The 27,704-nt window shown below is 38.4% G+C and overlaps 1 protein-coding gene and 1 long non-coding RNA gene across 3 annotated transcripts in view; both read left to right on the top strand.

Moving 5' to 3' along the window:
• The window catches only part of gas7a (growth arrest-specific 7a), a 125,407-nt gene that overhangs the window by 8,244 nt on the left and 89,459 nt on the right, over nt 1-27,704 (top strand). The gene's annotated exons all lie outside the window — the stretch shown is intronic.
• On the top strand, nt 32-27,504 carry LOC125784382 (uncharacterized). Of its 2 annotated transcripts, none has more exons than XR_007427157.1 (3): nt 32-1,048; nt 16,751-16,996; nt 27,374-27,504. It is a non-coding gene; the product is annotated as an uncharacterized LOC125784382 (long non-coding RNA). The 2 variants fall into 2 exon arrangements; XR_007427158.1 differs by lacking the exon at nt 27,374-27,504 and adding an exon at nt 19,542-20,192.

Raw genomic sequence — 27,704 nt, 5'->3', positions numbered from 1 at the left:
AATATCAAGAGTATTCAACAAATTCCCTAGGAGGAGTTCGACAAAGTATGCAAAAAATGTGTGTAAAATGCACATATTTCAAAATGGCCGACTTCCTGTTGGGCGGAGTCAATCATTCCAATACTAAAAACGTGTCTTATGATGTCTCTTGTGTTTTTACCAAGTTTCATGATTTTTCAATCATCTGTTTTATGACCGTGTCATGGTTTCACTTTGGTCTAGTGTTGCGTCTCCATTAAATTAATTGTCCGCCATTACGTCATCGTTTCAGCTATCGACTATTCCTTCGCAATTTATCACCATGTATGTCTGGAGCCTATCCACACCAAATTTAGAGGTAATATGACAAAGACTCTAGGAGGAGTTTGAATGAGTTCGTGAAAAATGTGTAAAAATTCCACAAATTTCAAAATGGCCGACTTCCTGTTGGGCAGAGCTAGTACGAGCCAATGGGTAATATGTGCGGGATGATAGTTTCTATGTTGCTGCCAAAAATCGAGAATATTGGAGAAATTTTGAGACAGCTACAGGTAATTTAATGGCCTAAACAAAATAGGGGGCGCTGTAGAGTCCTCTAGCTACACATGAGAAAAACGACAAAATATTCCTAAATCATTTCAAAGACTTATTGAATCTGCCAATTATCAAGAGGCTGAGAGCTTTTCATAAATATGATATAAAATAGGTGGCGCTAGAGAGCTGATGAAAGACGAATTTACGAAATTCCAACTTACGGTCAAAGTTTGGCCTAAGCCAAATAGCTCTGTAAAATTTTAGGAGTTTTCAAACATCCTAACCCCTCCGAAACCCAGCGGGAAACTTTTTATTTTGCAACTTCCTGTCAAAATGGCCGACTTCCTGTTGGGCGGAGTCAAATCCAACCTAGTGATTCTTGTTGTTTATGAGGAGGTCAATGAGCGTACCAAAGTTGGTGCACGTTGGACAAACTTCATCCCGGCCACTGCCGACGTTTGGGGGCGCTATAGAGCTCCTGAACAACGCCAAAGTCCAGCCTCTATGGAACTTTACAATTTTCGCCGAGCTTGAGGTCTGTGCCAAAATACGTGAGTTTTCGAGTATCGGAAATGCCTCAAAAATGGACGCAAAGAGGCAGAATAATAATAATAATAATAATAATAATAATAATAATAACGAGTTGTCCCCCTGTCACAGGGGGACGTAGGGCCCTCGCACAACAGCGCAAATCGTACCGGGCCAAACCGAGAAACCGGTGAAAGTAATTTTGAGGTCTTATTAAGTGTGGTAATTTTCAAGAGTTTTCTATCCTGCCAAAAATGTGAAATACCCATTTAAAATACAGGTGGCGCTATAGAGCTGTTAAAACACATATATTTGAAATTCTAATTCTAGATCAAACAACAGCCTCAGATAAGCAGGCCGGTCAAAGTTTGTGAGCTTTTCTCTCTTATAACGTCCTCAAAACTCCTAGCATTACCTATGTGTCAACCTCCAGTTTTGATGTGGCATCTCAAACATTCAACCGTCCGCCATTCCCTTCTCGTTTAAGATATCGACTATTTCTTCACAATTTATCATCAGATATGTTCAATGTTTATTTTTACCAAATACCAAGAGAATTCAACAAAATTTCTAGGAGTAGTTTGACAACATACGCAAAAAATGTATGTAAAATTCAGATATTTCAAAATGGCCGACTTCCTGTTGGGCGGAGTCAGTCCTACCAATACTGAAAACGTGTCTAATGATGTCTCTTGTGTTTTTGCCAAGTTTCATGAATTTTTAATCAACTGTGTTCTGACTGTGTCATGGTTTCACTTTGGTTTAGTGTTGCGTCTCTAGTCAATCAATTGCTCGCCATTACGTCACCGTTTTAGCGATCAACTATTCCTTTGGCAATTTTCATCAACTGTGTCTGATGTTCATTCTCAGCTACTTTAGAGGTAATCTGACAAAGACTTTAGGAGCAGTTTAAATGAGTTTGTGAAAAAAAGTGTAAAAAAATTACAAAATCCAATATGGCCGACTTCCTGTTGGGCGGAGCTAATACAAACCAATTGCAAATATGTGCAGAGTCATAGTATCTACGCTCCTACCAAAATTTGAGAAGATTAGACAAATTGTGACACATCCACAGCTAATTTATTAAACGAATGAATTAGGGGGCGCTATAGAGTCCGCTAGCTACACATGAAAAAATTATCACAATATTTGTAAAGTGTTTTTAGATCTTATGGAATCTGACAGTTTTCAAGAGTTTTTGAGCATTTCCGTAATGTCAAATATGCATTGAAACCTAGGTGGCGCTATAGAGCCAATGAAATATGTATATATGAAATTTTAATTTTTAATCAAAGGACCGCTTAAATCAAGCAGGCCTGTAAAGTTTCGTGAGTGTTCAACCTGTTTAACCTCCTCAAACACCTACCAACACCAGAATGTATTTACTTCCTATTTTAATGGGGTATCTCAAGCAATTCAACTGTCCGCCATTTCGTCCTCGTTTAAGATATCGACTATTCCTTCGCAATTTATCATCACGGATGGTAGTAGTTTATTGCTGACAAATATCAAGAGTATTCAACAAATTCCCTAGGAGGAGTTCGACAAAGTATGCAAAAAATGTGTGTAAAATGCACGTTTTTCAAAATGGCCGACTTCCTGTTGGGCGGAGTCAATCATATCAACACTGAAAACGTGTGTAATGATGTCTTTTATGTTTTTGCCAAGTTTCATGAATTTCCAAGCAGCTGTGTTCTGACCATGCTAATGTTTCTATTTGGTTTAGTGTTGTGTCTGTATTAAATCAACTGCCCGCCATTACGTCATCGTTTCAGCTATCGACTATTCCTTCGCAATTTAGCACCACGTATGTCTGGAGACTATCCACAGACCATTTAGTTGTAATCTGACAAAGACTCTAGGAGGAGTTCGAATGAGTTCGTGAAAAATGTGTAAAAATTTAACATTTTTCAAAATGGCCGACTTCCTGTTGGGCGGAGCTAATACATGCCAATGGGTATTATGTGTGGCATCGTAATATCTATGTTTCTACCAAAAATCTTGAACATTGGGGAAAATTTGAGACAGCTACCGCTAATTTATTAGCCTAAACCAAATAGGGGGCGCTGTAGAGTCATTTAGCTCCACATTAGAAAAACGATTAAATTTCTCAAAATCATTTAAAGGCATTATTGGGACTGCTTATTTAGAAGAGGCTAAGAGCTTTCTATAAATGTCATATAAAATAGGTGGCGCTAGAGAGCTGATAAATTATGAATATGAAAAATTCCAATTTTACATCAAAGTACAGCCTATGCCCAATATGCCTGTGAAATTTTATGAGTTTTCGAACATCGTAACCCACCCAAAACACCACGGGAAACTTTTTATTTTGCGACTTCCTGCCAAAATGGCCGACTTCCTGTTAGGCAGAGTCAAATAAATCCAAGTGATTCTTGATCGGTATAATGAGGTCAATGAGCGTACCAAAGTTGGTGCACATTGGACAAACTTTATCCCGGCCACTGGCAACGTTTGGGGGCGCTATAGAGCTCCTGATCAACTCCCAAGCCCAGGATCTGTGAAATTTCAAATTTTTCACCGGCTTTGATGTCTGTGCCAAAATTCAAGAGTTTTCGAGTATCAGAAAGGCCTCAAAAATGGCCGTGAAGTTTAAAAATAAAAATAATAATAATAAACGGACCAAAAACAATAGGGCTTTGCACCTCCGGTGCAGGCTTCGCCTGCGCCTTCGGTGCTCGGGCCCTAATAATAATAATAATAATAATAATAACGAGTTGTCCCCCTGTCACAGGGGGACGTAGGGCCCTCGCACAACAGCGCAAATCGTACCGGGCCAAACCGAGAAACCGGTGAAAGTAATTTTGAGGTCTTATTAAGTGTGGTAATTTTCAAGAGTTTTCTATCCTGCCAAAAATGTGAAATACCCATTTAAAATACAGGTGGTGCTATAGAGCTGTTAAAACACATATACTTGAAATTATAATTCTAGATCAAACAACAGCCTCAGATAAGCAGGCCGGTCAAAGTTTGTGAGCTTTTCTCTCTTATAACGTCCTCAAAACTCCTAGCATTACCTAGGTGTCAACCTCCAGTTTTGATGTGGCATCTCAAACATTCAACCATCCGCCATTCCCTCCTCGTTTAAGATATCGACTATTTCTTCACAATTTATCATCAGATATGTTCAATGTTTAAATTTACCAAATACCAAGAGAATTCAACAAAATTTCTAGGAGTAGTTTGACAACATACGCAAAAAATGTATGCAAAATTCAGATATTTCAAAATGGCCGACTTCCTGTTGGGCGGAGTCTGTCCTACCAACACTGAAAACGTGTCTAATGATGTCTCTTGTGTTTTTGCCAAGTTTCATGAATTTTTAATCATCTGTGTTCTGACTGTGTCATGGTTTCACTTTGGTTTAGTGTTGCGTCTCTATTCAATCAATTGCTCGCCATTACGTCACCGTTTTAGCGATCAACTATTCCTTTGGCAATTTTCATCAACTGTGTCTGATGTTCATTCTCAGCTAATTTAGAGGTAATCTGACAAAGACTTTAGGAGCAGTTTAAATGAGTTTGTGAAAAAAAGTGTAAAAAAATTACAAAATCCAATATGGCCGACTTCCTGTTGGGCGGAGCTAATACAAACCAATTGCAAATATGTGCAGAGTCATAGTATCTACGCTCCTACCAAAATTTGAGAAGATTAGACAAATTGTGACACATCCACAGCTAATTTATTAAACGAATGAATTAGGGGGCGCTATAGAGTCCGCTAGCTACACATGAAAAAATTATCACAATATTTGTAAAGTGTTTTTAGATCTTATGGAATCTGACAATTTTCAAGAGTTTTTGAGCATTTCCGTAATGTCAAATATGCATTGAAACCTAGGTGGCGCTATAGAGCCAATGAAATATGTATATATGAAATTTCAATTTTTAATCAAAGGACCGCTTAATTCAAGCAGGCCTGTAAAGTTTCGAGAGTTTTCAACCTGTTTAACCTCCTCAAACACCTACCAACACCAGAATGTATTTACTTCCTATTTTAATGGGGTATCTCAAGCAATTCAACTGTCCGCCATTTCGTCCTCGTTTAAGATATCGACTATTCCTTCGCAATTTATCATCACGGATGGTAGTAGTTTATTGCTGACAAATATCAAGAGTATTCAACAAATTCCCTAGGAGGAGTTCAACAAAGTATGCAAAAAATGTGTGTAAAATGCACGTTTTTCAAAATGGCCGACTTCCTGTTGGGCGGAGTCAATGATACCCATGGTGACAATGTGTGTAATGATGTCTTTTATGTTTCTGTAAAGTTTCATGATTTTTCAAACACCTGTGTTCTGACCATGCTAATGTTTCTATTTGGGCTAATGTTGCGTCTCCATTAAATCTATTGCCCGCCATTATGTCATCGTTTGAGCTATCGACTATTCCTTCGCAATTTAGCACCAAGTATGTCTGGAGACTATCCAAACCCAATTTTGAGGTAATCTGACAAAAACTCTAGGAGGAGTTCGAATGAGTATGTGAAAAATGTGTAAAAATTTCACAAATTCCAAAATGGCCGACTTCCTGTTGGGCGGAGCTAAAGCAAGCCAATTGGTAAAATGTGCGGAATCATATTATCTATGTTTCTACCAAATATCAAGAATATTGGAGAATTTTTGAGAAGGCCACGGCTAATGAATTAGCCGAACCAAATAGGGGGCGCTGTAGAGTCATCTAGCTACACACGACAAAAATGACAATATATATCTAAATCACTTCGAGGCCTTATTGAATCTGCCAATTATCAAGAGGCTGAGCGCTTTCCAAAAATGTCATATGAAATAGGTGGCGCTAGAGAGCTGATGAAACACGAATATACAAAATTTTAATTTAAGGTCAAAGTATGGCCAAAGCCAAATAGGTCTGTAAAATTTTAGGAGTTTTCAAACATCTTAACCCCTCCAAAACCCAGCGGGAAACTTTTTTTTTTGCGAATTCCTGTCAAAATGGCCGACTTCCTGTTGGGCGGAGTCAAATAAAACCAAGTGATCCTTGTTCTTTATGAGGAGGTTAATGAGCGTACCAAAATTGGTGCACATTGGACAAACTTCATCCCGGCCACTGCCGACGTTTGGGGGCGCTATAGAGCTCCTGAACCACGCCAAAGTCCATGCTCTATGGAAATTTAAAATTTTCGCCGAGTTTGAGGCCTGTGCCAAAATGCGTGAGTTTTCGAGTATCGGAAATGCCTCAAAAATGGGCGAAAGTGTCCGGAATAATAATAATAATAATAATCCTTCCAAAAACAATAGGGCTTTGCACCTCCGGTGCAGGCTTCGCCTGCGCCTTCGGTGCTCGGGCCCTAATAATAAACGGACCAAAAACAATAGGGCTTTGCACCTCCGGTGCAGGCTTCGCCTGCGCCTTCGGTGCTCGGGCCCTAATAACGAGTTGTCCCCCTGTCACAGGGGGACGTAGGGCCCTCGCACAACAGCGCAAATCGTACCGGGCCAAACCGAGAAACCGGTAAAAGTAATTTTAAGGTCTTATTGAGTGTGCCAATTTTCAAGAGTTTTCTATCCTGTTAAACATGTGAAATATCCATTTAAAATACAGGTAGCGCTCTAGCGCTGTTAAAATACATGTATTTGAAATTCTAATTCTACATCAAACAACAGCCTCAGATAAGCAGGCCGGTCAAATTTTGTGAGTTTTTCTCCGTTATAACCTCCTCAAAACACCTGGCATTACCTAGGTTTTGACCTTCTGTTTTGATGTGGCATCTCACAAATTCAACCATCTGCCATTTCGTCCTCGTTTGAGATATCGACTATTCCTTCACAATTTATCATCAGATATGTTTAATGTTTATTTTTACCAAATACCAAGAGAATTCAAGAAAATTTCTAGGAGTAGTTTGACAATATACACAACAAATGTATGTAAAATTCAGATATTTCAAAATGGCCGACTTCCTGTTGGGCGGAGTCAGTCCTACCAATACTGAAAACGTGTCTAATGATGTCTCTTGTGTTTTTGCCAAGTTTCATGAATTTTTAATCATCTGTGTTCTGACTGTGTCATGGTTTCACTTTGGTTTAGTGTTGCGTCTCTAGTCAATCAATTGCCCGCCATTACGTCACCGTTTTAGCGATCAATTATTCCTTTGGCAATTTTCATCAACTGTGTCTGATGTTCATTCTCAGCTAATTTAGAGGTAATCTGACAAAGACTTTAGGAGCAGTTTAAATGAGTTTGTTAAAAATTTGTAAAAATTACACAAATTTCAAAATGGCCGACTTCCTGTTGGGCGGAGCTAATACAAACCAATTGCAAATATGTGCAAAGTCATAGTATCTACGCTCCTACCAAAATTTGAGAAGATTAGAGAAATTTTGACACATCCAAAGCTAATTTATTAACCGTACGAATTAGGGGGCGCTGTAGAGTCCGCTAGCTACACATGAAAAAATTATCACAATATTTGTAAAGTGTTTTTTAGATCTTATGGAATCTGACAGTTTTCAAGAGTTTTTGAGCATTTCCGTAATGTCAAATATGCATTGAAACCTAGGTGGCGCTATAGAGCCAATGAAATATGTATATATGAAATTTCAATTTTTAATCAAAGTACTGCTTAAATCAAGCAGGCCTGAAAAGTTTCGTGAGTGTTCAACCTGTTTAACCTCCTCAAACACCTACTAACACCAGAATGTATTTACTTCCTATTTTAATGGGGTATCTCAAGCAATTCAACTGTCCGCCATTTCGTCCTCGTTTAAGATATCGACTATTCCTTCGCAATTTATCATCAAGGATGGTGGTAGTTTATTGTTGACAAATATCAAGAGTATTCAACAAATTCCCTAGGAGGAGTTCGACAAAGTATGCAAAAAATGTGTGTAAAATGCACGTTTTTCAAAATGGCCGACTTCCTGTTGGGCGGAGTCAATCATATCAACACTGAAAACGTGTGTAATGATGTCTTTTATATTTTTGCCAAGTTTCATGAATTTCCAAGCAGCTGTATTCTGACCATGCTAATGTTTCTATTTGGTTTAGTGTTGTGTCTCCATTAAATCAATTGCCCACCATTACGTCATCGTTTCAGCTATCGACTATTCCTTCGCAATTTAGCACCACGTATGTCTGGAGACTATCCACAGACAATTTAGTTGTAATCTGACAAAGACTCTAGGAGGAGTTCGAATGAGTTCGTGAAAAATGTGTAAAAAATTAACATTTTTCAAAATGGCCGACTTCCTGTTGGGCGGAGCTAATACATGCCAATGGGTATTATGTGTGGCATCGTAATATCTATTTTTCTACCAAAAATCTTGAACATTGGGGAAAATTTGAGACAGCTACCGCTAATTTATTAGCCTAAACCAAATAGGGGGCGCTGTAGAGTCATTTAGCTCCACATTAGAAAAACGATTACATTTCTCGAAATCATTTAAAGGCATTATTGGGTCTGCTTATTTAGAAGAGGCTAAGAGCTTTCTATAAATGTCATATAAAATAGGTGGCGCTAGAGAGCTGATAAATTATGAATATGAAAAATTCCAATTTTACATCAAAGTACAGCCTATGCCCAATATGCCTGTGAAATTTTATGAGTTTTCGAACATCGTAACCCACCCAAAACACCACGGGAAACTTTTTATTTTGCGACTTCCTGCCAAAATGGCAGACTTCCTGTTAGGCGGAGTCAAATAAATCCAAGTGATTCTTGATTGGTATAATGAGGTCAATGAGCGTACCAAAGTTGGTGCACATTGGACAAACTTTATCCCGGCCACTAGCAACGTTTGGGGGCGCTATAGAGCTCCTGATCAACGCCCAAGCCCAGGAACTGTGAAATTTAAAATTTTTCACCGGCTTTGATGTCTGTGCCAAAATTCAAGAGTTTTCGAGTATCAGAAAGGCCTCAAAAATGGGCGCGAAGTTTAAAAATAAAAATAATAATAATAATAATAATAATAATAACGAGTTGTCCCCCTGTCACAGGGGGACGTAGGGCCCTCGCACAACAGCGCAAATCGTACCGGGCCAAACCGAGAAACCGGTAAAAGTAATTTTGAGGTCTTACTGAGTGTGCCAATTTTCAAGAGTTTTCTATCCTGTTAAACATGTGAAATATCCATTTAAAATACAGGTGGCGCTATGGCGCTGTTAAAATATATGTATTTGAAATTCTAATTCTACATCAAACAACAGCCTTAGATAAGCAGGCCGGTCAAATTTTGTGAGATTTTCTCCGTTATAACCTCCTCAAAACACCTGGCATTACCTAGGTTTTCACCTCCTGTTTTGATGTGGGATCTCAAAAATTCAACCATCTGCCATTTCGTCCTCGTTTGAGATATCGACTATTCCTTCACAATTTATCATCAGATATGTTCAATGTTTATTTTTACCAAATACCAAGAGAATTCATCAAATTTGCTAGGAGTAGTTTGACAATGTACACAAAAAATGTGTGTAAAATGCAGATATTTCAAAATGGCCGACTTCCTGTTGGGCGGAGTCAGTCCTACCAATGCTGAAAATGTGTGTAATGATGTCTTTTGTGTTTTTGCCAAGTTTCATGAATTTTCAATAATCTGTTTTCTGACCATGTCATGGTTTCACTTTGGTTTAGTGTTGCGTCTCTAGTGACTCAATTGCTCGCCATTGGGTCACCGTTTTACCGATCAACTAATCCTTTGGCAATTATCATCAAATATGTCTGTTGTTCATTTACAGCGAAATAAGAGGTAATCTGACAAAGATTTTAGGACAGGTTTAAATTAGTTTGTGAAAAACTTGTAAAAATATTACAAATTCCAATATGGCCGACTTCCTGTTGGGCGGAGCTAATACAAGCCAATTGCAAATATGTGCAGGGTCATACTATCTATGATCCTACCAAAATTTGAGAAGATTAGACAAATTTTGACACATCCACAGCTAATTTATTAAACGAACCAATTAGGGGGCGCTGTAGAGTCCGCTAGCTATACATGAAAAAATTGTCAAAATATTTGTAAAGTGTTTTTAGGTCTTATGCAATCTGTCAATTTTCAAGAGGTTTTGAGCATTCCCGTAATGTCAAATATGCATTGAAACCTAGGTGGCGCTATAGAGCCAATGAAATACGTATATATGAAATTTTAATTTCAGATCAAAGTACTGCTTAAATCAAGCAGGCCTGTAAATTTTTGAGAGTTTTTAATCTTTTTAACCTCCTCAAACACCTACTAACACCAGAATGTATTCACTTCCTGTTTTAACGGGGCATCTCAAGCAATTCAACTGTCCGCCATTTCGTCCTCGTTTAAGATATCGACTATTCCTTCGCAATTTATCATCAGGTGTGTTAGTAGTTTATTACTGACAAATATCAAGAGTATTCAACAAATTCCCTAGGAGGAGTTCGACAAAGTATGCAAAAAATGTGTGTAAAATGCACATATTTCAAAATGGCCGACTTCCTGTTGGGCGGAGTCAATCATTCCAATACTAAAAACGTGTCTTATGATGTCTCTTGTGTTTTTACCAAGTTTCATGATTTTTCAATAATCTGTTTTATGACTGTGTCATGGTTTCAATTTGGTCTAGTGTTGCGTCTCCATTAAATTAATTGTCCGCCATTACGTCATCGTTTCAGATATCGACTATTCCTTCGCAATTTATCACCATGTATGTCTGGAGCCTATCCATACCAAATTTAGAGGTAATATGACAAAGACTCTAGGAGGAGTTTGAATGAGTTCGTGAAAAATGTGTAAAAATTCCACAAATTTCAAAATGGCCGACTTCCTGTTGGGCGGAGCTAGTACAAGCCAAAGGGTAATATGTGCGGGATGATAGTTTCTATGTTGTTGCCAAAAATCGAGAATATTGGAGAAATTTTGAGACAGCTACAGCTAATTTAATGGCCTAAACAAAATAGGGGGCGCTGTAGAGTCCTCTAGCTACACATGAGAAAAACGACAAAATATTCCTAAATCATTTCAAAGACTTATTGAATCTGCCAATTATCAAGAGGCTGAGAGCTTTTCATAAATATGATATAAAATAGGTGGCGCTAGAGAGCTGATGAAAGACGAATTTACGAAATTCCAACTTACGGTCAAAGTATGGCCTAAGCGAAATAGCTCTGTGAAATTTTAGGAGTTTTCAAACATCTTAACCCCTCCGAATCCCAGCGGGAAACTTTTTATTTTGCAACTTCCTGTCAAAATGGCCGACTTCCTGTTGGGCGAAGTCAAATAAAACCTAGTGATTCTTGTTGTTTATGAGGAGGTCAATGAGCATACCAAAGTTGGTGCACGTTGGACAAACTTCATCCCGGCCACTGCCGACGTTTGGGGGCGCTATAGAGCTCCTGAACAACGCCAAAGTCCAGCCTCTATGGAACTTTAAAATTTTCACCGAGCTTGAGGTCTATGCCAAAATGCGTGAGTTTTCGAGTATCGGAAATGCCTCAAAAATGGACGCAAAGAGGCAGAATAATAATAATAATAATAATAATAATAAACGGACCAAAAACAATAGGGCTTTGCACCTCCGGTGCAGGCTTCGCCTGCGCCTTCGGTGCTCGGGCCCTAATAACGAGTTGTCCCCCTGTCACAGGGGGACGTAGGGCCCTCGCACAACAGCGCAAATCGTACCGGGCCAAACCAAGAAACCGGTGAAAGTAATTTTGAGGTCTTATTAAGTGTGGTAATTTTCAAGAGTTTTCTATCCTGCCAAAAATGTGAAATACCCATTTAAAATACAGGTGGCGCTATAGAGCTGTTAAAACACATATATTTGAAATTCTAATTCTAGATCAAACAACAGCCTCAGATAAGCAGGCCGGTCAAAGTTTGTGAGCTTTTCTCTCTTATAACGTCCTCAAAACTCCTAGCATTACCTATGTGTCAACCTCCAGTTTTGATGTGGCATCTCAAACATTCAACCGTCCGCCATTCCCTCCTCGTTTAAGATATCGACTATTTCTTCACAATTTATCATCAGATATGTTCAATGTTTATTTTTACCAAATACCAAGAGAATTCAACAAAATTTCTAGGAGTAGTTTGACAACATACGCAAAAAATGTATGTAAAATTCAGATATTTCAAAATGGCCGACTTCCTGTTGGGCGGAGTCAGTCCTACCAATACTGAAAACGTGTCTAATGATGTCTCTTGTGTTTTTGCCAAGTTTCATGAATTTTTAATCAACTGTGTTCTGACTGTGTCATGGTTTCACTTTGGTTTAGTGTTGCGTCTCTAGTCAATCAATTGCTCGCCATTACGTCACCGTTTTAGCGATCAACTATTCCTTTGGCAATTTTCATCAACTGTGTCTGATGTTCATTCTCAGCTAATTTAGAGGTAATCTGACAAAGACTTTAGGAGCAGTTTAAATGAGTTTGTGAAAAAAAGTGTAAAAAAATTACAAAATCCAATATGGCCGACTTCCTGTTGGGCGGAGCTAATACAAACCAATTGCAAATATGTGCAGAGTCGTAGTATCTACGCTCCTACCAAAATTTGAGAAGATTAGACAAATTGTGACACATCCACAGCTAATTTATTAAACGAATGAATTAGGGGGCGCTATAGAGTCCGCTAGCTATACATGAAAAAATTATCACAATATTTGTAAAGTGTTTTTAGATCTTATGGAATCTGACAGTTTTCAAGAGTTTTTGAGCATTTCCGTAATGTCAAATATGCATTGAAACCTAGGTGGCGCTATAGAGCCAATGAAATATGTATATATGAAATTTAAATTTTTAATCAAAGGACCGCTTAAATCAAGCAGGCCTGTAAAGTTTCGTGAGTGTTCAACCTGTTTAACCTCCTCAAACACCTACTAACACCAGAATGTATTTACTTCCTATTTTAATGGGGTATCTCAAGCAATTCAACTGTCCGCCATTTCGTCCTCGTTTAAGATATCGACTATTCCTTCGCAATTTATCATCAAGGATGGTAGTAGTTTATTGTTGACAAATATCAAGAGTATTCAACAAATTCCCTAGGAGGAGTTCAACAAAGTATGCAAAAAATGTGTGTAAAATGCACGTTTTTCAAAATGGCCGACTTCCTGTTGGGCGGAGTCAATCATATCAACACTGAAAACGTGTGTAATGATGTCTTTTATGTTTTTGCCAAGTTTCATGAATTTCCAAGCAGCTGTGTTCTGACCATGCTAATGTTTCTATTTGGTTTAGTGTTGTGTCTCCATTAAATCAACTGCCCGCCATTACGTCATCGTTTCAGCTATCGACTATTCCTTCGCAATTTAGCACCACGTATGTCTGGAGACTATCCACAGACAATTTAGTTGTAATCTGACAAAGACTCTAGGAGGAGTTCGAATGAGTTCGTGAAAAATGTGTAAAAATTTAACATTTTTCAAAATGGCCGACTTCCTGTTGGGCGGAGCTAATACATGCCAATGGGTATTATGTGTGGCATCGTAATATCTATTTTTCTACCAAAAATCTTGAACATTGGGGAAAATTTGAGACAGCTACCGCTAATTTATTAGCCTAAACCAAATAGGGGGCGCTGTAGAGTCATTTAGCTCCACATTAGAAAAACGATTACATTTCTCGAAATCATTTTAAGGCATTATTGGGTCTGCTCATTTAGAAGAGGCTAAGAGCTTTCTATAAATGTCATATAAAATAGGTGGCGCTAGAGAGCTGATAAATTATGAATATGAAAAATTCCAATTTTACATCAAAGTACAGCCTATGCCCAATATGCCTGTGAAATTTTATGAGTTTTCGAACATCGTAACCCACCCAAAACACCACGGGAAACTTTTTATTTTGCGACTTCCTGCCAAAATGGCCGACTTCCTGTTAGGCGGAGTCAAACAAATCCAAGTGATTCTTGATCGGTATAATGAGGTCAATGAGCGTACCAAAGTTGGTGCACATTGGACAAACTTTATCCCGGCCACTAGCAACGTTTGGGGGCGCTATAGAGCTCCTGATCAACGCCCAAGCCCAGGAACTGTGAAATTTCAAATTTTTCACCGGCTTTGATGTCTGTGCCAAAATTCAAGAGTTTTCGAGTATCAGAAAGGCCTCAAAAATGGGCGCGAAGTTTAAAAATAAAAATAATAATAATAATAATAATAATAATAAACGGACCAAAAACAATAGGGCTTTGCACCTCCGGTGCAGGCTTCGCCTGCGCCTTCGGTGCTCGGGCCCTAATAATAATAATAATAAACGGACCAAAAACAATAGGGCTTTGCACCTCCGGTGCAGGCTTCGCCTGCGCCTTCGGTGCTCGGGCCCTAATAACGAGTTGTCCCCCTGTCACAGGGGGACGTAGGGCCCTCGCACAACAGCGCAAATCGTACCGGGCCAAACCGAGAATCCGGTAAAAGTAATTTTGAGGTCTTATTGAGTGTGCCAATTTTCAAGAGTTTTCTATCCTGTTAAACATGTGAAATATCCATTTAAAATACAGGTGGCGCTATGGCGCTGTTAAAATACATGTATATGAAATTCTAATTCTACATCAAACAACAGCCTTAGATAAGCAGGCTGGTCAAATTTTGTGAGTTTTTCTCCGTTATAACCTCCTCAAAACACCTGGCATTACCTAGGTTTTCACCTCCTGTTTTGATGTGGGATCTCAAAAATTCAACCATCTGCCATTTCGTCCTCGTTTGAGATATCGACTATTCCTTCACAATTTATCATCAGATATGTTCAATGTTTATTTTTACCAAATACCAAGAGAATTCATCAAATTTGCTAGGAGTAGTTTGACAATGTACACAAAAAATGTGTGTAAAATGCAGATATTTCAAAATGGCCGACTTCCTGTTGGGCGGAGTCAGTCCTACCAATGCTGAAAATGTGTGTAATGATGTCTTTTGTGTTTTTGCCAAGTTTCATGAATTTTCAATAATCTGTTTTCTGACCATGTCATGGTTTCACTTTGGTTTAGTGTTGCGTCTCTAGTGACTCAATTGCTCGCCATTGGGTCACCGTTTTACCGATCAACTAATCCTTTGGCAGTTATCATCAAATATGTCTGTTGTTCATTTACAGCGAAACAAGAGGTAATCTGACAAAGACTTTAGGAGCAGTTTAAATGAGTTTGTGAAAAATGTGTAAAAATATTACAAATTCCAATATGGCCGACTTCCTGTTGGGCGGAGCTAATACAAGCCAATTGCAAATATGTGCAGGGTCATACTATCTACGATCCTACCAAAATTTGAGAAGATTAGACAAATTTTGACACATCCACAGCTAATTTATTAAATGAACAAATTAGGGGGCGCTGTAGAGTCCGCTAGCTATACATGAAAAAATTGTCAAAATATTTGTAAAGTGTTTTTAGGTCTTATGCAATCTGTCAATTTTCAAGAGGTTTTGAGCATTCCCGTAATGTCAAATATGCATTGAAACCTAGGTGGCGCTATAGAGCCAATGAAATACGTATACAAGAAATTTTAATTTCAGATTAAACTACTGCTTAAATCAAGCAGGCCTGTAAATTTTCGAGAGTTTTCAACCTTTTTAACCTCCTCAAACACCTACTAACACCAGAATGTATTCACTTCCTGTTTTAACGGGGCATCTCAAGCAATTCAACTGTCCGCCATTTCGTCCTCGTTTAAGATATCGACTATTCCTTCGCAATTTACAATTAAGTATGTTAGCAGTTTATTACAGACAAATATCAAGAGTATTCAACAAATTCCCTAGGAGGAGTTCGACAAAGTATGCAAAAAATGTGTGTAAAACACACTTTTTTCAAAATGGCCGACTTCCTGTTGGGCGGAGTCAGTCTTACCAATACTAAAAACGTGTCTTATGATGTCTCTTGTGTTTTTGCCAAGTTTCATGAATTTTCAATCATCTGTGTTATGACCGTGTCATGGTTTCACTTTTGTTTAGTGTTGCTTCTCCATTAAATTAATTGCCTGCCATTACGTCATCGTTTCAGCTATCGACTATTCCTTCGCAATTTATCACCACGTATGTCTGGAGCCTACCCACGCCCAATTTAGAGATAATCTGACAAAGACTCTAGGAGGAGTTTGAATGAGTTCGTGAAAAATGTGTAAAAATTCCACAAATTTCAAAATGGCCGACTTCCTGTTGGGCAGAGCTAGTACAAGCCAATGGGTAATATGTGCGGGATGATAGTTTCTATGTTGTTGCCAAAAATCGAGAATATTGGAGAAATTTTGAGACAGCTACAGCTAATTTAATGGCCTAAACAAAATAGGGGGCGCTGTAGAGTCCTCTAGCTACACATGAGAAAAACGACAAAATATTCCTAAATCATTTCAAAGACTTATTGAATCTGCCAATTATCAAGAGGCTGAGAGCTTTTCATAAATATGATATAAAATAGGTGGCGCTAGAGAGCTGATGAAAGACGAATTTACGAAATTCCAACTTACGGTCAAAGTATGGCCTAAGCCAAATAGCTCTGTAAAGTTTTAGGAGTTTTTAAACATCCTAATCCCTCCGAAACCCAGCGGGAAACTTTTTATTTTGCAACTTCCTGTCAAAATGGCCGACTTCCTGTTGGGCGGAGTCAAATAAAACCTAGTGATTCTTGTTGTTTATGAGGAGGTCAATGAGCGTACCAAAGTTGGTGCACGTTGGACAAACTTCATCCCGGCCACTGCCGACGTTTGGGGGCGCTATAGAGCTCCTGAACAACGCCAAAGTCCAGCCTCTATGGAACTTTAAAATTTTCGCCGAGCTTGAGGTCTGTGCCAAAATGCGTGAGTTTTCGAGTATCGGAAATGCCTCAAAAATGGACGCAAAGAGGCAGAATAATAATAACGAGTTGTCCCCCTGTCACAGGGGGACGTAGGGCCCTCGCACAACAGCGCAAATCGTACCGGGCCAAACCGAGAAACCGGTAAAAGTAATTTTAAGGTCTTATTGAGTGTGCCAATTTTCAAGAGTTTTCTATCCTGTTAAACATGTGAAATATCCATTTAAAATACAGGTAGCGCTCTAGCGCTGTTAAAATACATGTATTTGAAATTCTAATTCTACATCAAACAACAGCCTCAGATAAGCAGGCCGGTCAAATTTTGTGAGTTTTTCTCCGTTATAACCTCCTCAAAACACCTGGCATTACCTAGGTTTTGACCTTCTGTTTTGATGTGGCATCTCACAAATTCAACCATCTGCCATTTCGTCCTCGTTTGAGATATCGACTATTCCTTCACAATTTATCATCAGATATGTTTAATGTTTATTTTTACCAAATACCAAGAGAATTCAAGAAAATTTCTAGGAGTAGTTTGACAATATACACAACAAATGTATGTAAAATTCAGATATTTCAAAATGGCCGACTTCCTGTTGGGCGGAGTCAGTCCTACCAATACTGAAAACGTGTCTAATGATGTCTCTTGTGTTTTTGCCAAGTTTCATGAATTTTTAATCATCTGTGTTCTGACTGTGTCATGGTTTCACTTTGGTTTAGTGTTGCGTCTCTAGTCAATCAATTGCCCGCCATTACGTCACCGTTTTAGCGATCAATTATTCCTTTGGCAATTTTCATCAACTGTGTCTGATGTTCATTCTCAGCTAATTTAGAGGTAATCTGACAAAGACTTTAGGAGCAGTTTAAATGAGTTTGTTAAAAATTTGTAAAAATTACACAAATTTCAAAATGGCCGACTTCCTGTTGGGCGGAGCTAATACAAACCAATTGCAAATATGTGCAAAGTCATAGTATCTACGCTCCTACCAAAATTTGAGAAGATTAGAGAAATTTTGACACATCCAAAGCTAATTTATTAACCGTACGAATTAGGGGGCGCTGTAGAGTCCGCTAGCTACACATGAAAAAATTATCACAATATTTGTAAAGTGTTTTTTAGATCTTATGGAATCTGACAGTTTTCAAGAGTTTTTGAGCATTTCCGTAATGTCAAATATGCATTGAAACCTAGGTGGCGCTATAGAGCCAATGAAATATGTATATATGAAATTTCAATTTTTAATCAAAGTACTGCTTAAATCAAGCAGGCCTGAAAAGTTTCGTGAGTGTTCAACCTGTTTAACCTCCTCAAACACCTACTAACACCAGAATGTATTTACTTCCTATTTTAATGGGGTATCTCAAGCAATTCAACTGTCCGCCATTTCGTCCTCGTTTAAGATATCGACTATTCCTTCGCAATTTATCATCAAGGATGGTGGTAGTTTATTGTTGACAAATATCAAGAGTATTCAACAAATTCCCTAGGAGGAGTTCGACAAAGTATGCAAAAAATGTGTGTAAAATGCACGTTTTTCAAAATGGCCGACTTCCTGTTGGGCGGAGTCAATCATATCAACACTGAAAACGTGTGTAATGATGTCTTTTATATTTTTGCCAAGTTTCATGAATTTCCAAGCAGCTGTATTCTGACCATGCTAATGTTTCTATTTGGTTTAGTGTTGTGTCTCCATTAAATCAATTGCCCACCATTACGTCATCGTTTCAGCTATCGACTATTCCTTCGCAATTTAGCACCACGTATGTCTGGAGACTATCCACAGACAATTTAGTTGTAATCTGACAAAGACTCTAGGAGGAGTTCGAATGAGTTCGTGAAAAATGTGTAAAAAATTAACATTTTTCAAAATGGCCGACTTCCTGTTGGGCGGAGCTAATACATGCCAATGGGTATTATGTGTGGCATCGTAATATCTATTTTTCTACCAAAAATCTTGAACATTGGGGAAAATTTGAGACAGCTACCGCTAATTTATTAGCCTAAACCAAATAGGGGGCGCTGTAGAGTCATTTAGCTCCACATTAGAAAAACGATTACATTTCTCGAAATCATTTAAAGGCATTATTGGGTCTGCTTATTTAGAAGAGGCTAAGAGCTTTCTATAAATGTCATATAAAATAGGTGGCGCTAGAGAGCTGATAAATTATGAATATGAAAAATTCCAATTTTACATCAAAGTACAGCCTATGCCCAATATGCCTGTGAAATTTTATGAGTTTTCGAACATCGTAACCCACCCAAAACACCACGGGAAACTTTTTATTTTGCGACTTCCTGCCAAAATGGCAGACTTCCTGTTAGGCGGAGTCAAATAAATCCAAGTGATTCTTGATTGGTATAATGAGGTCAATGAGCGTACCAAAGTTGGTGCACATTGGACAAACTTTATCCCGGCCACTAGCAACGTTTGGGGGCGCTATAGAGCTCCTGATCAACGCCCAAGCCCAGGAACTGTGAAATTTAAAATTTTTCACCGGCTTTGATGTCTGTGCCAAAATTCAAGAGTTTTCGAGTATCAGAAAGGCCTCAAAAATGGGCGCGAAGTTTAAAAATAAAAATAATAATAATAATAATAATAATAATAATAACGAGTTGTCCCCCTGTCACAGGGGGACGTAGGGCCCTCGCACAACAGCGCAAATCGTACCGGGCCAAACCGAGAAACCGGTAAAAGTAATTTTGAGGTCTTATTGAGTGTGCCAATGTTCAAGAGTTTTCTATCCTGTTAAACATGTGAAATATCAATTTAAAATACAGGTGGCGCTATGGCGCTGTTAAAATACATGTATTTGAAATTCTAATTCTACATCAAACAACAGCCTTAGATAAGCAGGCTGGTCAAATTTTGTGAGTTTTTCTCCGTTATAACTTCCTCAAAACACCTGGCATTACCTAGGTTTTCACCTCCTGTTTTGATGTGGGATCTCAAAAATTCAACCATCTGCCATTTCGTCCTCGTTTGAGATATCGACTATTCCTTCACAATTTATCATCAGATATGTTCAATGTTTATTTTTACCAAATACCAAGAGAATTCATCAAATTTGCTAGGAGTAGTTTGACAATGTACACAAAAAATGTTTGTAAAATGCAGATATTTCAAAATGGCCGACTTCCTGTTGGGCGGAGTCAGTCCTACCAATGCTGAAAATGTGTGTAATGATGTCTTTTGTGTTTTTGCCAAGTTTCATGAATTTTCAATAATCTGTTTTCTGACCATGTCATGGTTTCACTTTGGTTTAGTGTTGCGTCTCTAGTGACTCAATTGCTCGCCATTGGGTCACCGTTTTACCGATCAACTAATCCTTTGGCAATTATCATCAAATATGTCTGTTGTTCATTTACAGCGAAATAAGAGGTAATCTGACAAAGACTTTAGGAGCAGTTTAAATTAGTTTGTGAAAAATTTGTAAAAATATTACAAATTCCAATATGTCCGACTTCCTGTTGGGCGGAGCTAATACAAGCCAATTGCAAATATGTGCAGGGTCATACTATCTACGATCCTACCAAAATTTGAGAAGATTAGACAAATTTTGACACATCCACAGCTAATTTATTAAACAAACAAATTAGGGGGCGCTGTAGAGTCTGCTAGCTATACATGAAAAAATTGTCAAAATATTTGTAAAGTGTTTTTAGGTCTTATGCAATCTGTCAATTTTCAAGAGGTTTTGAGCATTCCCGTAATGTCAAATATGCATTGAAACCTAGGTGGCGCTATAGAGCCAATGAAATACGTATACAAGAAATTTTAATTTCAGATGAAAGTACTGCTTAATTCAAGCAGGCCTGTAAATTTTCGAGAGTTTTCAACCTTTTTAACCTCCTCAAACACCTACTAACACCAGAATGTATTCACTTCCTGTTTTAATGGGGCATCTCAAGCAATTCAACTGTCCGCCATTTCGTCCTCGTTTAAGATATCGACTATTCCTTCGCAATTTATCATGAGGGATGGTAGTAGTTTTTTGCTGACAAATATTAAGAGTATTCAACAAATTCCCTAGGAGGAGTTCGACAAAGTATGCAAAAAATGTGTGTAAAATGCACATATTTCAAAATGGCCGACTTCCTGTTGGGCGGAGTCAATCATTCCAATACTAAAAACGTGTCTTATGATGTCTCTTGTGTTTTTACCAAGTTTCATGATTTTTCTATCATCTGTTTTATGACCGTGTCATGGTTTCACTTTGGTCTAGTGTTGCGTCTCCATTAAATTAATTGTCCGCCATTACGTCATCGTTTCAGCTATCGACTATTCCTTTGCAATTTATCACCATGTATGTCTGGAGCCTATCCACGCCCAATTTAGAGATAATCTGACAAAGACTCTAGGAGGAGTTTGAATGAGTTGGTGAAAAATGTGTAAAAATTCCACAAATTTCAAAATGGCCGACTTCCTGTTGGGCGGAGCTAATACCAGCCAATGGGTAATATGTGCGGGATGATACTTTCTATGTTGTTGCCAAAAATCGAGAATATTGGAGAAATTTTGAGACAGCTACAGCTAATTTAATGGCCTAAACAAAATAGGGGGCGCTGTAGAGTCCTCTAGCTACACATGAGAAAAACGACAAAATATTCCTAAATCATTTCAAAGACTTATTGAATCTGCCAATTATCAAGAGGCTGAGAGCTTTTCATAAATATGATATAAAATAGGTGGCGCTAGAGAGCTGATGAAAGACGAATTTACGAAATTCCAACTTACGGTCAAAGTATGGCCTAAGCCAAATAGCTCTGTAAAATTTTAGGAGTTTTCAAACATCCTAACCCCTCCGAAACCCAGCGGGAAACTTTTTATTTTGCAACTTCCTGTCAAAATGGCCGACTTCCTGTTGGGCGGAGTCAAATAAAACCTAGTGATTCTTGTTGTTTATGAGGAGGTCAATGAGCGTACCAAAGTTGGTGCACGTTGGACAAACTTCATCCCGGCCACTGCCGACGTTTGGGGGCGCTATAGAGCTCCTGAACAACGCCAAAGTCCAGCCTCTATGGAACTTTAAAATTTTCGCCGAGCTTGAGGTCTGTGCCAAAATGCGTGAGTTTTCAAGTATCGGAAATGCCTCAAAAATGGACGCAAAGAGGCAGAATAATAATAATAATAATAATAATAATAAACGGACCAAAAACAATAGGGCTTTGCACCTCCGGTGCAGGCTTCGCCTGCGCCTTCGGTGCTCGGGCCCTAATAATAATAATAAACGGACCAAAAACAATAGGGCTTTGCACCTCCGGTGCAGGCTTCGCCTGCGCCTTCGGTGCTCGGGCCCTAATAATAATAACGAGTTGTCCCCCTGTCACAGGGGGACGTAGGGCCCTCGCACAACAGCGCAAATCGTACCGGGCCAAACCGAGAAACCGGTGAAAGTAATTTTGAGGTCTTATTAAGTGTGGTAATTTTCAAGAGTTTTCTATCCTGCCAAAAATGTGAAATACCCATTTAAAATACAGGTGGCGCTATAGAGCTGTTAAAACACATATATTTGAAATTCTAATTCTAGATCAAACAACAGCCTCAGATAAATACCCATTTAAAATACAGGTGGCGCTATAGAGCTGTTAAAACATATATTTGAAATTCTAATTCTAGATCAAACAACAGCCTCAGATAAGCAGGCCAGTCAAAGTTTGTGAGCTTTTCTCTCTTATAACGTCCTCAAAACTCCTAGCATTACGTATGTGTCAACCTCCAGTTTTGATGTGGCATCTCAAACATTCAACCGTCCGCCATTCCCTCCTCGTTTAAGATATCGACTATTTCTTCACAATTTATCATCAGATATGTTCAATGTTTATATTTACCAAATACCAAGAGAATTCAACAAAATTTCTAGGAGTAGTTTGACAACATACGCAAAAAATGTATGCAAAATTCAGATATTTCAAAATGGCCGACTTCCTGTTGGGCGGAGTCAGTCCTACCAATACTGAAAACGTGTCTAATGATGTCTCTTGTGTTTTTGCCAAGTTTCATGAATTTTTAATCATCTGTGTTCTGACTGTGTCACGGTTTCACTTTGGTTTAGTGTTGCGTCTCTATTCAATCAATTGCTCGCCATTACGTCACCGTTTTAGCGATCAACTATTCCTTTGGCAATTTTCATCAACTGTGTCTGATGTTCATTCTCAGCTAATTTAGAGATAATCTGACAAAGACTTTAGGAGCAGTTTAAATGAGTTTGTGAAAAAAAGTGTAAAAAAATTACAAAATCCAATATGGCCGACTTCCTGTTGGGCGGAGCTAATACAAACTAACTGCAAATATGTGCAGAGTCATAGTATCTACGCTCCTACCAAAATTTGAGAAGATTAGACAAATTGTGACACATCCACAGCTAATTTACTAAACGAATGAATTAGGGGGCGCTATAGAGTCCGCTAGCTACACATGAAAAAATTATCACAATATTTGTAAAGTGTTTTTAGATCTTATGGAATCTGACAATTTTCAAGAGTTTTTGAGCATTCCCGTAATGTCAAATATGCATTGAAACCTAGGTGGCGCTATAGAGCCAATGAAATATGTATCTATGAAATTTCAATTTTTAATCAAAGGACCGCTTAAATCAAGCAGGCCTGTAAAGTTTCGAGAGTTTTCAACCTGTCTAACCTCCTCAAACACCTACCAACACCAGAATGTATTTACTTCCTATTTTAATGGGGTATCTCCAGCAATTCAACTGTCCGCCATTTCGTCCTCGTTTAAGATATCGACTATTCCTTCGCAATTTATCATCACGGATGGTAGTAGTTTATTGCTGACAAATATCAAGAGTATTCAACAAATTCCCTAGGAGGAGTTCGACAAAGTATGCAAAAAATGTGTGTAAAATGCACGTTTTTCAAAATGGCCGACTTCCTGTTGGGCGGAGTCAATCATATCAACACTGGAAATGTGTGTAATGATGTCTTTTATGTTTTTGCCAAGTTTCATGAATTTCCAAGCAGCTGTATTCTGACCATGCTAATGTTTCTATTTGGTTTAGTGTTGTGTCTCCATTAAATCAATTGCCCACCATTACGTCATCGTTTCAGCTATCGACTATTCCTTCGCAATTTAGCACCACGTATGTCTGGAGACTATCCACAGACCATTTAGTTGTAATCTGACAAAGACTCTAGGAGGAGTTCGAATGAGTATGTGAAAAATGTTTAAAAATTTAACATTTTTCAAAATGGCCGACTTCCTGTTGGGCGGAGCTAATACATGCCAATGGGTATTATGTGTGGCATCGTAATATCTATGTTTCTACCAAAAATTTTGAACATTGGGGAAAATTTGAGACAGCTACCGCTAATTTATTAGCCTAAACCAAATAGGGGGCGCTGTAGAGTCATTTAGCACCACATTAGAAAAATGTTTACATTTCTCGAAATCATTTAAAGGCATTATTGGGTCTGCTAATTTAGAAGAGGCTAAGAGCTTTCTATAAATGTCATATAAAATAGGTGGCGCTAGAGAGCTGATAAATTATGAATATGAAAAATTCTAATTTTACATCAAAGTACAGCCTATGCCCAATAGGCCTGTGAAATTTTATGAGTTTTCGAACATCGTAACCCACCCAAAACACCACGGGAAACTTTTTATTTTGCGACTTCCTGCCAAAATGGCCGACTTCCTGTTAGGCGGAGTCAAATAAATCCAAGTGATTCTTGATCGGTATAATGAGGTCAATGAGCGTACCAAAGTTGGTGCACATTGGACAAACTTTATCCCGGCCACTGGCAACGTTTGGGGGCGCTATAGAGCTGCTGATCCACGCCCAAACCTGTGAACTATGTAATTTAAAATTTTTCACCGGCTTTGACGTCTGTGCCAAAATGCAAGAGTTTTCGAGTATCAGAAAGGCCTCAAAAATGGGTGCGAAGTTTAAAAATAAAAATAACGAGTTGTCCCCCTGTCACAGGGGGACGAAGGGCCCTCGCACAACAGCGCAAATCGTACCGGGCCAAACCGAGAAACCAGTAAAAGTAATTTTAAGGTCTTATTGAGTGTGCCAATTTTCAAGAGTTTTCTATCCTGTTAAACATGTGAAATATCCATTTAAAATACAGGTGGCGCTATAGCGCTGTTAAAATACATGTATTTGAAATTCTAATTCTACATCAAACAACAGCCTTAGATAAGCAGGCCAGTCAAATTTTGTGAGTTTTTCTTCGTTATAACCTCCTCAAAACACCTGGCATTACCTAGGTTTTCACCTCCTGTTTTGATGTGGCATCTCACAAATTCAACCACCTGCCATTTCGTCCTCGTTTGAGATATCGACTATTCCTTCACAATTTATCATCAGATATGTTCAATGTTTATTTTTACCAAATATCAAGAGAATTCAACAAAATTTGCTAGGAGTAGTTTGACAACATACGCAAAAAAATTTATGTAAAATGCAGATATTTCAAAATGACCGACTTCCTGTTGGGCGGAGTCAGTCCTACCAATACTGAAAATGTGTGTAATGATGTCTTTTGTGTTTTTGCCAAGTTTCATGAATTTTCAATAATCTGTTTTCTGACCGTGTCATGGTTTCACATTGGTTTAGTGTTGCGTCTCTAGTGAATAAATTGCTCGCCATTGGGTCACCGTTTTACCGATCAACTAATCCTTTGGCAGTTATCATCAAATATGTCTGTTGTTCATTTACAGCGAAATAAGAGGTAATCTGACAAAGACTTTAGGAGCAGTTTAAATTAGTTTGTGAAAAATTTGTAAAAATATTACAAATTCCAATATGGCCGACTTCCTGCTGGCCGGAGCTAATACAAGCTAATTGCAAATATGTGCGGGGTCATACTATCTACGATCCTACCAAAATTTGAGAAGATTAGACAAATTTTGACACATCCACAGCTAATTTATTAAACAAACGAATTAGGGGGCGCTGTAGAGTCTGTTAGCTATACATGAAAAAATTGTCAAAATATTTGTAAAGTGTTTTTAGGTCTTATGCAATCTGTCAATTTTCAAGAGGTTTTGAGCATTCCCATAATGTCAAATATGCATTGAAACCTAGGTGGCGCTATAGAGCCAATGAAATACTTATACAAGAAATTTTAATTTCAGATGAAAGTACTGCTTAATTCAAGCAGGCCTGTAAATTTTTGAGAGTTTTCAACCTTTTTAACCTCCTCAAACACCTACTAACACCAGAATGTATTCACTTCCTGTTTTAATGGGGCATCTCAAGCAGTTCAACTGTCCGCCATTTCGTCCTCGTTTAAGATATCGACTATTCCTTCGCAATTTATCATCACGGATGGTAGTAGTTTTTTGCTGACAAATATCAAGAGTATTCAACAAATTCCCTAGGAGGAGTTCGACAAAGTATGCAAAAAATGTGTGTAAAATGCACATATTTCAAAATGGCCGACTTCCTGTTGGGCGGAGTCAATCATTCCAATACTAAAAACGTGTCTTATGATGTCTCTTGTGTTTTTACCAAGTTTCATGATTTTTCAATCATCTGTTTTATGACCGTGTCATGGTTTCACTTTGGTCTAGTGTTGCGTCTCCATTAAATTAATTGTCCGCCATTACGTCATCATTTCAGCTATCGACTATTCCTTCGCAATTTATCACCATGTATGTCTGGAGCCTATCCACACCAAATTTAGAGGTAATATGACAAAGACTCTAGGAGGAGTTTGAATGAGTTCGTGAAAAATGTGTAAAAATTCCACAAATTTCAAAATGGCCGACTTCCTGTTGGGCAGAGCTAGTACAAGCCAATAGGTAATATGTGCGGGATGATAGTTTCTATGTTGTTGCCAAAAATTGAGAATATTGGAGAAATTTTGAGACAGCTACAGCTAATTTAATGGCCTAAACAAAATAGGGGGCGCTGTAGAGTCCTCTAGCTACACATGAGAAAAACGACAAAATATTCCTAAATCATTTCAAAGACTTATTGAATCTGCCAATTATCAAGAGGCTGAGAGCTTTTCATAAATATGATATAAAATAGGTGGCGCTAGAGAGCTGATGAAAGACGAATTTACGAAATTCCAACTTACGGTCAAAGTATGGCCTAAGCCAAATAGCTTTGTAAAATTTTAGGAGTTTTCAAACATCCTAACCCCTCCGAAACCCAGCGGGAAACTTTTTATTTTGCAACTTCCTGTCAAAATGGCCGACTTCCTGTTGGGCGGAGTCAAATAAAACCTAGTGATTCTTGTTGTTTATGAGGAGGTCAATGAGCGTACCAAAGTTGGTGCACGTTGGACAAACTTCATCCCGGCCACTGCCGACGTTTGGGGGCGCTATAGAGCTCCTGAACAACGCCAAAGTCCAGCCTCTATGGAACTTTAAAATTTTCGCCGAGCTTGAGGTCTGTGCCAAAATGCGTGAGTTTTCGAGTATCGGAAATGCCTCAAAAATGGACGCAAATAGGCAGAATAATAATAATAATAACGAGTTGTCCCCCTGTCACAGGGGGACGTAGGGCCCTCGCACAACAGCTCAAATCGTACCGGGCCAAACCGAGAAACCGGTAAAAGTAATTTTGAGGTCTTATTGAGTGTGCCAATTTTCAAGAGTTTTCTATCCTGTTAAACACGTGAAATATCCATTTAAAATACAGGTGGCGCTATGGCGCTGTTAAAATACATGTATTTGAAATTCTAATTCTGCATCAAACAACAGCCTTAGATAAGCAGGCCGGTCAAATTTTGTGAGTTTTTCTCCGTTATAACCTCCTCAAAACACCTGGCATTACCTAGGTTTTGACCTCCTGTTTTGATGTGGCATCTCACAAATTCAACCATCTGCCATTTCGTCCTCGTTTGAGATATCGACTATTCCTTCACAATTTATCATCAGATATGTTCAATGTTTATTTTTACCAAATACCAAGATAATTCAACAAATTTGCTAGGAGTAGTTTGACAATGTACACAAAAAATGTGTGTAAA

This window comes from Astyanax mexicanus, chromosome 19, assembly GCF_023375975.1.
Source record: "Astyanax mexicanus isolate ESR-SI-001 chromosome 19, AstMex3_surface, whole genome shotgun sequence".
In the NCBI taxonomy this organism is placed as follows: Eukaryota; Metazoa; Chordata; class Actinopteri; order Characiformes; family Acestrorhamphidae; genus Astyanax; species Astyanax mexicanus.
The sequence above is the reverse complement of the archived record's forward strand: the minus strand, read 5'-3'. Positions and strand labels throughout refer to the sequence as shown.